The 13,942-nt window shown below is 40.9% G+C and overlaps 1 non-coding gene across 1 annotated transcript; it reads left to right on the forward strand.

Annotated features, from left to right (window-relative positions):
* Window positions 1-13,454: 13,454 nt before the first annotated feature.
* Window positions 13,455-13,537, forward strand: trnal-cag. Its single transcript has one exon. It is a non-coding gene; the product is annotated as a tRNA-Leu (tRNA).
* Window positions 13,538-13,942: the final 405 nt, after the last annotated feature.

Raw genomic sequence — 13,942 nt, forward strand, 5'->3', positions numbered from 1 at the left:
GCAAAGGCCCTGCTCTCTCTGTCGAGAAGTGAGCCATGAACAGCTTCCTCACCCTGACACCCAGGCCTGATGGCTCCACTACAGCACGTCCCGCGCCGCTCACATATTATAAACTTTTACTAAACGCAGACAGATGGACAGGTGCTCTGCAGGTGGGATTGAGCGCCTGTAATTGGTGTCTAGGCGGGCGATGCTTGGACCAACACAGGACAGCAGCTCCTCAAACTGGGCGAGGGAAAGACGGTGGTACCGCTGAAAGCAGCCGTCATCCAGACGCAGCTCCTGGAGCAATTCAATTCAATTTTATTTATATAGCTCCAAATCACAACAAAAGTCGCCTCAAGGCGCTTTATATTGTACAGTAGATGGCACAATAATAAATACAGAGAAAAACCCAACAATCATATGACCCCTATGAGCAAGCACTTTGGCGACAGTGGGAAGGAAAAACTCCCTTTTAACAGGAAGAAACCTCCGGCAGAACCAGGCTCAGGGAGGGGCGGGGCCATCTGCTGCGACCGGTTGGGGTGAAAGAAGGAAAACAGGATGAAAGACATGCTGTGGAAGAGAGACAGAGATTAATAACAGATATGATTCGATGCAGAGAGGTCTATTAACACATAGCGAGTGAGAAAGGTGACTGGAAAGGAAAAACTCAATGCATCATGGGAATCCCCGGCAGCCTACGTCTATTGCAGCATAACTAAGGGAGGATTCAGGGTCACCTGGTCCAGCCCTAACTATATGCTTTAGCAAAAAGGAAAGTTTGAAGCCTAATCTTGAAAGTAGAGATAGTGTCTGTCTCCTGAATCCAAACTGGAAGCTGGTTCCACAGAAGAGGGGCCTGAAAACTGAAGGCTCTGCCTCCCATTCTACTTTTAAATACTCTAGGAACAACAAGTAGGCCTGCAGTGTGAGAGCGAAGTGCTCTAATAGGGTGATATGGTACTACAAGGTCATTAAGATAAGATGGGACCTGATTATTTAAGACCTTGTATGTGAGGAGCAGGATTTTGAATTCAATTCTGGATTTAACAGGAAGCCAATGAAGGAAGCCAAAACAGGAGAAATCTGCTCTCTCTTTCTAGTCCCTGTCAGGACTCTTGCTGCAGCATTTTGGATCAGCTGAAGGCTTTTCAGTGAGTTTTAGGACATCCTGATAATAATGAATTACAGTAGTCCAGCCTGGAAGTAATAAATGCATGAACTAGTTTTTCAGCGTCACTCTGAGACAGGATATTTGTAATTTTAGAGATGTTGCACAAATGGAAGAAAGCAGTCTTACATATTTGTTTAATATGTGCATTGAAGGACATGTCCTGGTCAAAATGACTCAAGGTTCCTCACAGCATTACTGGAGGCCAAGGTAATGCCATCCAGAGTAAGAATCTGCTTAGATACCATATTTCTAAGATTTTCAGGGCCGAGTACAATAACCTCAGTTTGATCTGAATTAAGAAGCAGAAAGTTAGCGGCCATCCAGGTCTTTATGTCTTTAAGACATTCCTGCAGTTTAACTAATTGGTGTGTGTTACCTGGCTTCATGGATAGATAGAGCTGCGTGTCATCTGCATAGCAGTGAAAATTTATGCTATGTCTTCTAATGATGCTGCCTAAAGGAAGCATGTATAATGTAAATAGAATTGGTCCTAGCACTGAACCCTGTGGAACACCATAATTGACCTTAGTGGGTGAAGAGGACTCTCCATTTACATGTACAAATTGGAGTCTATTAGATAGATATGATACAAACCACTGCAGTGCAGTACCTGTAATACCTACAGCATGTTCTAATCGCTCTAATAGGATATTATGGTCAACAGTATCGAACGCAGCACTGAGGTCTAGCAGGACAAGCACAGAGATGAGTCCACTGTCAGAGGCCATAAGAAGATCATTTGTAACCTTCACTAAAGCTGTTTCTGTGCTGTGATGAGCTCTGAAACCTGACTGAAACTCTTCAAATAAGCCATTCCTCTGCAGATGATCTGTTAGCTGTTTGACAACTACTCTTTCAAGGATTTTTGATATGAAAGGAAGGTTGGAGATTGGCCTATAATTAGCTAAGACAGCTGGGTCTAGAGATGCTTTTAAGTAAAGGTTTAACTACAGCCAGCTTGAGCGCGGTGGTACATAGCCGATTATTAGAGATAGGTTGATCATATTTAAGATTGAAGAATTAATTAATGGCAGGACTTCTTTGAGCAGTTTTGTAGGAATGGGGTCTAAAAGACACGTTGATGGTTTGGAGGAAGTAATTATTGAAGTTAACTCAGAAAGATCAATTGGAGAAAAGAGTCTAACTTAACATCAATGGTACTAAAAGTAGCTGTAGATAATATTACATCTGTGGGATGATTATTGGTAATTTTTTCTCTAATGATAAAAATTTTATTTGTGAAGAAGTTCATGAAGTCATTACTAGTTAACGTTAAAGGGATGGTTGGCTCAGTAGAGCTCTGACTGTTTGTCAGCCTGGCTACAGTGCTGAAGAGAAAAGTGGTGAAACTCACCAAACCGCTCACGCTTGTGGAGGACCTGATGGACCCAGGTACGGTGAGGACGTCCTTTACGCCGCTGCTCTGCTCCCTCTTCAAACACTAGATCGACAGCTGCCATCTTGCAAACATACCGTCTGGCACTACTTCCTCACACATTTCCGCTTCACGTGCGTGAAAATTTCATATAAAGCGTGACCAGTTCGCTTTGGACGCGCTTCGAGGTGCGAATGTGCAAGCGAGCAGCTAGGGGCGTGTGGCGCTTTTTGGTCGCTTCTATCGCTTTCGGTGTGAACGCACCGTAAGGCCAGTAGTGTTGTGACCACCCCTCGTGACCATCTTAATTCTTCAACACAGCCTGAACTCTCTTAGGCAAGCTTTCTTGTAATATATTGTTAAGTAGTCCCCAGTAATAGTTGTCCAGGTATCTTGAAGGATATTCAAAGCTCTTCTTTGAACGTTGGCTCTCTTTTGTTCTGTTCTGTTCTGTGTCAAGATGATCCCCCCTGCTTGATTTATAGCTCAGTGTTAAGCATTAAAGACCAAGAAAATACCTGAATAGTTAAAAATAATCAGATGCAATGACTGAACTGAAACTCAGTGAAAAAGTAGCCAAAGTCCAAAGAAAACTTTGGAAAAGCTTCAGTATCCTTCAAAATTAAACTTTTTAACATGTTAGCTTGATGGATGGTTCACTCACACTCATACTATGATAGTATCAAAGAAAGGGCACCACATGATGTAACTCAGCAGCGTCATTTCTTCAGAAACACTTGATGATATGGTTTGCAATTTATGTAGAAATTTCCTCATACTTATCTAAATTTGCTTTTTGTGTTCTTCTGAAATTATCAACAAATACCACCCTTTTGTAATAATTATATGTGAAACATCAAAACAGGACAGTGCTGGTCACAGCTACCAAACAGGTGGTTAACAAAATACATCACACAGACAACAGGGAACAAGGCGTCTGGAAATCAAACTGCTGAGACCACGGAAAGATGGTGAGATCTGGTCCTGGGTCAGCCCAGAGCTTCATGGTGGTTCGAATCCCACTCCATACCAGTCACTCAAGACTCCTTACACACCTAGGATGTCTGGAGTCTACAATGAGTCCACTGTGAACGTGCAATAAAACTTGGGGCCCACTTGTGATAACATTCTACATGCATGCATACAACCAGTGTTGGGAAGGTTACTTTTAAAATGTATTCCATTACAGAATACTGAATACATGCCCCAAAATGTATTCTGTAACGTATTCCGTTACGTTACTCAATGAGAGTAACGTATTCTGAATACTTTGGATTACTTAATATATTATCATGCTGTTTACAACTACGTGAATGTACTATTGCTGTGATTTATTACTGTTACTGAAGGTCCGCGACTCGAACCGTAGTAAAGGGACCTCTGGCTAATACGGTGGGTTCCGTGTTGGGCTGGTAGCCGAAAACTAGCTTTACTTTGTTGTCTGGGTCAACTTTGCTTACCAGAGACAGAGAGAGGCGTTGAAAGACTGCTCCAACGGAACTTATTTTTTCCGGAGGAAAACACAAACACAGTGTACAGTTGAGTCTTAATAGCTTACTTACAGCTGGGCTCGTCAGGCACTCTTCTTGGCTGCAGTGGTTATTATTATATTTACATGCTTCCAGCTCCCGTTTTTGCTCCGTGACAGCTCAGACTTTTCCTTTCTCTCCCTCCCTCGCTCACAGACACATTCCATTTGTGCAACATCTCTAAAGTTAGAAATATCCTGTCTCAGAGTGATGCTGAAAAACTAGTTCATGCATTTATTACTTCCAGGCTGGACTACTGTAATTCTTTATATCAGGATGTCCTAAAAACTCCCTGAAAAGCCTTCAGCTGATCCAAAATGCTGCAGCAAGAGTCCTGACAGGGACTAGAAAGAGAGAGAAGATTTCTCCTGTATTTGCTTCCCTTCATTGGCTTCCTGTTAAATCCAGACTTGAATTCAAAATCCTGCTCCTCACATACAAGGTCTTAAATAATCAGGCCCCATCTTATCTTACTGACCTTGTAGTACCATATCACCCTATTAGAGCACTTCGCTCTCACACTGCAGGCCTACTTGTTGTTCCTAGAGTATTTAAAAGTAGAATGGGAGGGAGAGCCTTCAGTTTTCAGGCCCTTCTTCTGTGGAACCAGCTTCCAGTTTGGATTCAGGAGACAGACACTATCTCTACTTTCAAGATTAGGCTTAAAACTTTCCTTTTTGCTAAAGCATATAGTTAGGGCTGGACCAGGTGACCCTGGTCCAGGTGACCCTGGACCAGGGTCACCTAAGGGTCACCCAACTAAGGGAGGACCCTGGTCCTCCCTTAGTTATGCTGCAATAGGTGTAGGCTGCTGGGGGATTCCCATGATGCACTGGGTGTTTCTTCTTCACTCACTATGTGTTAATAGACCTCTCTGCGTCGAATCATATCTGTTATTAATCTCTGTCTCTCTTCCACAGCATGTCTTTATCCTGTCTTCCTTCTCTCACCCCAACCAATCACAGCAGATGGCCCCGCCCTCCCTGAGCCTGGTTCTGCGGAGGTTTCTTCCTGTTAAAGGGAGTTTTCTTTCCCACTATCGCCAAAGTGCTTGCTCACAGGGGGTCATATGATTGTTGGGTTTTCTCTGTATCTATTATTGTAGGGTCTACCTTACAATATAAAGCAGCTTGAGGCGGCTGTTGTTGTGATTTGGCGCTGTATAAATAAAAATGAACTGAATTGAATTACAGCCTCTGAATCATCCCTCCAGCATACTTTAGGAGAAGTGGTGTTATAATGGTGTTATTGTCATTATTATTATAGTTGCTCATTGGACATAGTTATTGCTATGATAATTGTCATCATTATGATTATTGGTGATGGTGGTGATAATACTTGGTTAATCTTACTTTAACTATTATTTTGATTATTGTTATAATTCTCTCCTAAATTGCAATAATCCCAGACTGAATAGAAATGAGCACGCTCACACAGTCACGCTTGTATTGTTTTTCTTACTAACTCTGTGGTGTGTGTACGTTTCCTAATCTATCCTGCTGTGTTCTGTATGTTGTACATTTCTTAATAATAATTAAAAATAAATAAATAGATAAATAAAAGAAAAGATGTTGAGAAATCAAATCCCCCAACTTGAGAGCATTATCTTAACAATAGTTCTGGTGTGTCCTCCATCTGAACTGTCAGCCCTCCTCCACATCATCTCCTGTTAGCAGTCCGAGTGTAACTGAGTAACATCCTGTCTACTTCATTCAGCCCTAACAACCCAGGTTTAGGAAGCTGTTAGCTACACATATGGGGTTTATTTTTATAATTATTATTATTTTAAAGCTAGACTATGAGAATGTTTTGTTAAAATTATGTTTTAGTAATCAGACCCGTCTCTGTTATCTGTTTTAATATTCATGAAATAAAAACACATTTTTACCGGAAATCCCAAAAGTGGAAACAATATCACATCATTCTGTGATCATACAAGACCTGATACACTACAATACTAAAGAAGATTAAAAAACACACAACTAAATAACCATTTTGAAAAAATGACTGATGCAGCATGTTTCTTTCAAACACAATACTTAAATCATCTTAAAATAAAAATCTAAAGATCTCTAGATAGATAGATTGATAGATTGATTGATTGATTGATAGTTGCAACCAAGTAATTTGTTTTTCTTCATGTCTCACATCTGTGTTATAAAACACTGAGATGTGTGTCATAATACTACAGTTAATGGGATCGGTAGTCTCTTAAATTAATGTCTGAATCTGTAATACTTACAATCTGTAAGTATATAATTCTTTTATTAAATGAATGAGTACCCAGCATTACATAGTGTAGTGAAGTAGATTCTGGGGTAGGATTTTACATGATGTCCACAAATGCACCACTGACATCCACAGCTTCCCAGCTGACAATTAGCAGGCTAATAAGAAACAGCTGCGCTTCACTACCAGAAGGAGGCATTTGGCAGTCTTGTCCATCCAAGGTGGCTGAGAGCATTAGGCAGCTAAGCGCTGCAGATCTCTCCAGGAAAGCTCCTCAGTTTAGTATTGCCCTTTAGAGAGTGGTAAGTGGGACTCTTGCATTATCATAATGTGGCATGTAGTAGGGTGGACTTTGACAACTGTTTCCCTCTTGTGTTGCAGGTTTGCACTATACTGCTGCTGTCTTGTCATATGCTGTTTTGTTTGTTATGCAATGCTTTTATAACGAACAGTAATTTGGGGTGTATTTGTTTTATGTAGATCTTTTACTAATTTGTTTAACGTTTTATCCTTTCTTTTATTGCTTTAGTGGAGGTGCGGCTGCTTGTTGAGGGGGTAGGCATGTGAGGTGGAATCCCTCCCCGATGCATGCGAGTGTACACACCGGGCATAGGTAGATTGCACTGTTTAGTGTGAGTGAGGTCTGCAGTGAAATCACACGGGTGAGTAATTGGTGGCACCCTTGGGCACTCCTCCCTATAGGTTGCCTCCTCAAGTGGCCGGTCTCCACCATTTTTTTTCTCCAAAAGTTGAATCTGTTCATCTGGACGTAGCGTTTTGTGGGAGAAACGTTTCGTCACTCATCCAAGTGACTTCTTCAGTCTCAGCTGACTGCAGGTTTCCCCAAACCTTATAAACGGTACATTTGCATAATGACTGAAACCAGCCCACTGAAGGAACAATGGGCTGTGAGGTCAGTTCTTAATCATAATTATGCAAATTCCCATGACCATTGATCAACAATCACTGACCAAAACCCACTGATCAAAGAACACTGATCAATGGCCATGAGTCCCATTCACAGAGAGTTGGGGAATGGCTGCAATCACAGCGTTGTAAGATGGCGAAAGATGTACCCTTAGGCCCCCTCCTCGATTCAGAGATGGTCTTTCCCTTTTCACGTAAATGGCCTCCCTGACTTCGCGCTCAAACCAGCGTTCCTCCCTGTCCAGGATGTGTACATCCTCATCGTTGAAAGAGTGTCCACTGGCCTGTAGGTGTAAATAGACTGCAGAGTCCTGGCCTGACGAGGTAGCTCTTCTGTGTTGTGCCATCCGCTTCGCTAGAGGTTGTTTGGTTTCCCCGATGTATAAATCCTTCAATCCTCCTGGCACTTAACAGCGTACACTATGTTACTCTGTTTGTGTTGGGGGAGTGGTGGACCAGTTTTTGGCGCAGCGTGTTTTGGGGTTTAAAAGCCACAGAGACGCGGTGTTTAGAAAAAATGCGTCTCAACTGTTCCGATACTCCTGACACATACGGGATCACTACAGGTTTTCGCTTGGGCAGCGGTTGTCCTTCTCTCCTGGATCGGCTGGAGCTTTCTTTAGGTGTCTTTCCCGCTTTGACAAAAGTCCAGCTGGGATAACCACATTTACTCAGGGCCTAAGGGTACATCTTTCGCCATCTTACAACGCTGTGATTGCAGCCATTCCCCAACTCAAAGTGAATGGTACTCGTGGCCATTGATCAGTGGGTTTTGGTCAGTGATTGTTGATCAATGGTCATGGGAATTTGCATAATTAAGATTAAGGAACTGACCTCCCAGCCCATTGTTCCTTCAGTGGGCTGGTTTCAGTCATTATGCAAATGTACTGTTTATAAGGTTGGAAACCTGCAGTCAGCTGAGACTGAAGAAGTCACTTGGATGAGTGACGAAACGTTTCTCCCACAAAATGCTACGTCCAGATGAACCGATTAAACTTTTGGAGATTTACTTACCTGGATGATGCATCAAGACGTCTCCACCATTTTGTTTAGTTATTCTTTTAACATGTTGTGATTGATTTTAGAGTAGCATCGTGGTAGGGAGTCTGGTCGTTTTGTTAATAAAGTGTTTTAATTATCTATTTTGCTGTCTCAACCCTGCTACCTTAGGTGCCTTTTTGATTTTATAATTCTGTGTTTTTTAGTAGTAGTTCTTAAACTTTGATTTGTAAAATTCATCTGTCTCACCTCTGCCGTTAATAACGAGTCTGTGGGCTTTGGTAGCCAGTGTAATACTTTAGCTAGAGAAATCTTTCCTGGGGTGTAACTCCCTCCCCCAGGTGGCGTTGTCAACATCTTAGTTACCGTCCCCGGTTATTCCTCAATCGCGCCACCACAATAGGATAGGCTACAGAAAAAACAACTCCCCAGACACTAAGCGAGGGGGCGGGGGGAGCCGCTGCCTAGGAGTGTGCTGTTGGAGAAGTGCAGACAGAGGAGAACTGAAGTTTGACCAGGTACCAAAGCAAATCATTCGTACTGTACAAATAATATAAATATGATGGTGTATCACGAAAGATTGATGTCAAACTGATCATTTGACCCATATTACGTTACTTGTTCTTCAAGTGAATCAACAAATGGCAAAATGAAAAGCCGAACAACAACAATGCTGTTTGGTTTTTTGGTTTTTTTTTTTTTGGGGTTTTTTTTTTTTTTTTTTGTAAGTCTTAACTAACTTGTGTTTATTTCATATTTTCAGTTGTTTCCCTCCACGGCTAAATAAATCGGTTTGAGTAATGTACTGATATACAACAATGGACATAAGGGGCTTCTTTCAAAGAAAAAACTCTAGTAGATGTTATTTTATATATTATGCTTTGTATGTTGTTCAGTATATTTCTATGCAAAACAAGAGGAATCTCAATACACAGCAGTATATTCACAGTTGAAACCAGATATTTACATACACTTTATGGAAAACACAAGAACATTTGTTTTACTGTACAACATCAATTTAGAGTAAACTTGTTTTGTTTTGGATAAATAAATATTGAAATATCTTTTGTATTAGTTAAATGTCAGAATAAAGAGACAGAGCTATCTCTCTCTCTAGCTATCTCTCTCTCTAGCTATCTCTCTCTCTAGCTATCTCTCTCTCTAGCTATCTCTCTCTCTAGCGCGCTCTCTCTCTCTAGCGCGCTCTCTCTCTCTAGCGCGCTCTCTCTCTCTAGCGCGCTCTCTCTCTCTAGCGCGCTCTCAGTACATATACACTAAGTTTATTGTTCATTAATAAGAAAACCAGACGATTCCATTCTGAGCTGAAGAAGCTTCTGATAGGTTAGTAGAGTCCATGTGAGTAAATTGGTGGCACAGCTGTGGATGCATATAAGACACCCCCAACACACAGAGCCTGTTTGTTTGACTGGGAAAATCAAGAGATGTCAACCAAAACACCAGGGGTCCGTTCTTCGTACCTCGCTAAGTAAGTTAGCTGGATTTGATTGTTGACGATTTCGCGTGATCTTGGATCGTTCGGTTCTCCGAAGCTCATCCGGGACTTGCTGTCATAGCAACAGATCCGTAAGCGTAAACCTGCTCGGGAGCAGGCTTACTTTATGTAAACAGGATTAGATCGCGGCCACTCAGGTATGTCCGCTTCATTTATACGAAAGCAACAGCGATATTTCTCCACTGTTTTTCCATAAATAAATATTATCAATGTAACTAAAGATAATGCAGTATTTGATTCTTTTATTGATGTCATACAGATACATACAGGTCATTTCCTAAAAAAAGGGAAATGTACTAGTAATCATTCTATTTCATGTATTTGATTATTTCAGATGCAATTCATATTTTAGAGTAGTAATAGTAAATTACTTCGTGTAATCAAGATGAGACCACGGCTATAAAAGCGATAAATAATTTAAAAAAAGATTATATCTATATATATATATCTCCCAACCAGTGTTGGGAAGGTTACTTTTAAAATGTATTCCACTGCAGAATACTGAATACATGCCCCAAAATGTATTCTGTAACGTATTCCGTTACGTTACTCAATGAGAGTAACGTATTCTGAATACTTTGGATTACTTAATATATTATCATGCTGTTTACAACTACGTGAATGTACTATTGCTGTGATTTATTACTGTTACTGAAGGTCCATGCTCCGAACAGTAGTAAAGGGACCTCTGGCTAATACGGTGGGTTCCATGTTGGGCTGGTAGCGAAAAATAGCTTTACTTTGTTGTCTGGGTCAACTTTGCTTGCCAGAGACAGAGAGAGGCGTTGAAAGGCTGCTCCAACGGAACTTATTTTTTTTCCGGAGGAAAACACGAACACAGTGTACAGTCGAGTCTTAATAGCTTACTTACAGCTGGGCTCGTCAGGCACTCTTCTTGGCTGCAGTGGTTATTATTATATTTACATGCTTCCAGCTCCCGTTTTTGCTCGTGACAACTCGGACTTTTCCTTTCTCTCCCTCCCTCGCTCACAGACATATAACGTGTATGGCAGTCCATTCTCCCTGCAGCACGGACTACACTGCCCATGAGGCTACATTCTTTAGGGCCATGCCTGTAGCATTCTGTCTATTAGCTTAGCACAACAACAACAACAACAACAACAACAACAACAACAACAACAACAAAAAGCGCTCTCTCACCCAGGAAACACGCAGAGAGAGAGCGTCACCCTGTAACCATGGCAACCATAACACTGCCGCCTGGAACAACAGAACATAGCTGTCAAACAAACCCAAACAGTCCTGACCATGCGACAATATGAAACAGGGAAGTACCGCCGTGTAATCCATTTATTTCAACAAAGTAACTGTATTCTGAATACCACCTTTTAAACGGTAACTGTAACGGAATACAGTTACTCATATTTTGTATTCTAAATACGTAACGGCGGTACATGTATTCCGTTACTCCCCAACACTGTCCCAACTTACTGTGCATGCTTCACTCACCCCTTGCATGGGAACAGGTAAAAGTGATGGAGTGTTATGTGAAACTACACACAAAAAACCCACAATGTCAATAAATGTCACAGTACAAAAAGCATGTTAATTAAGGCAACAACCAAATATTTTACATTGTACAAATAGAATTATGAGCTCATTTACCAGTTATGAAGGTGCTGCTGCTACTGCACCCCGGCTGCTGGTCTAAGGAAGAGCTGCCCCCAGGGATGCCCTCAACAATGGGTCTGGTGGCATTCAACCCTAGGGCCAGCTCCTCTGCGGGTGTGTGTGAGGGGGGTGCAGGACCACCACCTGTCTTTATTTGCTCTGCCCTTTTCTTGGTTGCTGTTATAAACAAACAGATTATTTCAGGGTCTCTTTTCAAGAGACTAAAAGCAATATAAGTGATAAATATTACCATTCTGTAGAGTATTCTTATATTTCACTTTTACTTGTTCCCATGTTCTAGTGGGTCCTGTTGTGGCTCTAATGTGAAAGAGGATATAATGTAATATAATATGATAAATTACTTACGAGTTTAATTTGTCAGCAACTTTCTGCCAGCCCTCTCTCCTTGCTTTTGCAGCCTTTGCAGTGTTCCCCTGCGTTTTAATTAAACTCTGAAACTCCTGAAATCCCTCAATCAAGAGTTCTTGCTCTGCTGCCGAAAAAATACTGAGCGCGCCTTCGACATCTTCGCCGACCAATCAAAGGGTTGCCGATCAATGTTTCTACTATCGATGCGTAGCCCCTTTTAAGCCACCCAGTGATCTAACATTACTTCATCCAGCTGTACTAATCGTCAACAACAGGTGTGTTCGGAGAACCGGATTAGCGAGCTCAAAGTTGGCGCGATGATTTGATCTTGGATGTGTCATTTGATCTTGGATGTAGTAAGCGAGGTACGAAGAACGGACCCCGGGAAAAGAATCGTGGAGCTCCATAAGTGTGGCTCAATTTTGAATACAATTTGGTGCCATTTACAATTAAGAAATACAGATAGTTTCTCTCTTTACTCTTAAAGTCAAATCAGACTAAACATTTAGTCTGATTTGATGTTACAATTAAAAAAAGTGTTTGTTTTTATCTGAAGAGTATGTAAATATCTGGTTTCCACTGTATATTTGATGATGTTGGTGTTTGGCTTGATTGTCAGCACAAAGAGGGAGAATGAGGACAGAACAGAGATGGAACAAGAGCAGGTGAGACACACGTTAGTCAAATGGTTGTTCACTAAAAGTATCACCGTATCATAGGTACTCATGTATCTAGTACCTAGTGTTCCTTTTTAGGTTTGTTAGTTTTCAAATTCTATATTTATTAAGTTATGCAGGCTTGTTTGCACAACAAGGCTAAATAATTATATAAACTTTTCTGAATCTAAATAGTGTAATTTGGTAGAATTAAAAATAAGTGTAGTGCAGGTCTATGATGATTTTAGTGCTACTATCATCTAGTTTTGATTCTGGTTCTGTCTTGGTTAAGTCCTAAGTAGTCCTGATTTGGAACTGTTGTAGTCCTGTTTTAATTCCGGATCAGTTCTGGGTCTGGTTGAATTGGGATTTAGTCCTCGTGTCTTGATACAGCCCTGATTTTGTTCTGCCTTGCTGCTTAATTAAAAAACTAGTTTAAGGTGTCCTGCATATGTGATATGTATTTTTCCCTATATGAAGTCATTCATTTTTTTTTTTTTTTTTTTTTTTTTTTTTTAACAAAACTCAAAATGCAGCCTATTAATCTTTCAGTCATTTCTAAACACACACCCCCCAAAATCCCACATGGATACTACAATTTAGGGCTAAGCCCTGGGTGTTTCGAATGTCTGCCTCCGCCTCTGGCAGGGAAGAGAGAGAGAGAGAGCGCTGTGAGCATCGTCTGAGATCTGATGAGGATGGTCAGACAGACGGCTGTGTTCTTAAAATTTAGCTTGACAGTTTGACAGCTGAAGTAGTTTAAAAACAAACGTTATATTATTTATAGTTTTGTTAACTGTAAAAACCTTGAAATGGGAGAGAATGCGATTGGGGGGAAATAAAACTGAAACCGTTTAGGTAATAGAGGGTGACTCTGTAACCTGTCTCATATGGAGTCATTCCGTGAGCTGAAACAGAGTATTAACCAGAATCACCAGCAGAGGGAAGGCGAGGAAACCGGAACCAATGTTCCGCTAAACAGAAAAACGTTTCCGTGTTCAGTCTTTACAGAATAAAACTACATGTAGAGCTGTATTAACCAGATTTCGTTGTTTGTTTATCATGAGTCAGGATGGCCGAGCGGTCTAAGGCGCTGCGTTCAGGTCGCAGTCTCCCCTGGAGGCGTGGGTTCGAATCCCACTTCTGACATGACTTTTTTGTTTTTGTTCTTTCTAAAAATGTTTTGTTTAAAACTGTTTCCACGCGCTCAAAATCGATGTTCACTACACCTCAACACACTATAATACGTAATACTCAAATAGATGGCATGTCTTCCAGAGAGGATAAGGATTTCATTAATTAATTTAATTAACATAAATTTATGGAGATTTTGTTTCTCGCTTATATCATCAGTGAGAAAATTATTTCTGGCTTTAATGTTTTCTTTACTTCTTGTTTTGGTCTATTTATGCAGTAATTCTTTAAAAGTTGCAAAGAATTAAAATGATTTCTTTTTAATATCTCCATATTTTCAGTGTATTTCAAACTTTTAATCTTTCAAGCTACAGTCTTTATGCACAGCAAATAATAAAGAAAGCAACAGAAGAAAAGGCA

The sequence above is a fragment of the Oreochromis aureus genome, linkage group 7 (genome assembly GCF_013358895.1).
Source record: "Oreochromis aureus strain Israel breed Guangdong linkage group 7, ZZ_aureus, whole genome shotgun sequence".
Lineage (NCBI taxonomy): Eukaryota > Metazoa > Chordata > Actinopteri > Cichliformes > Cichlidae > Oreochromis > Oreochromis aureus.